The sequence below is a fragment of the Apis dorsata genome, unplaced genomic scaffold (genome assembly GCF_000469605.1).
Source record: "Apis dorsata unplaced genomic scaffold, Apis dorsata 1.3 scaffold_28, whole genome shotgun sequence".
Taxonomy (NCBI): domain Eukaryota; kingdom Metazoa; phylum Arthropoda; class Insecta; order Hymenoptera; family Apidae; genus Apis; species Apis dorsata.
In genome coordinates this window covers 26533-26763 of record NW_006263330.1, presented here as the reverse complement: position 1 = coordinate 26763, position 231 = coordinate 26533, and positions in this window count along the sequence as shown.

The following is a 231-nucleotide window of genomic DNA, read 5'->3' as shown; positions in this document are numbered from 1 at the left end:
CTCCTCTTTTTAATTTTTCTTTTTTTCTTTGGATATCCAATCTTTTTAATTTTTCTTTTTTCCATTGGATATCCAATTTTTTTAATTTTTCTTTTTTCTTTTGGATATCCAATCTTTTTAATTTTTCTTTTTTTCTTTGGATATCCAATCTTTTTAATTTTTCGTTTTTTTGGACATTCAATTTTTGAGAGAGAGAGAGAGAGAGAGAGAGAGAGAGAGAGATGCAACGAT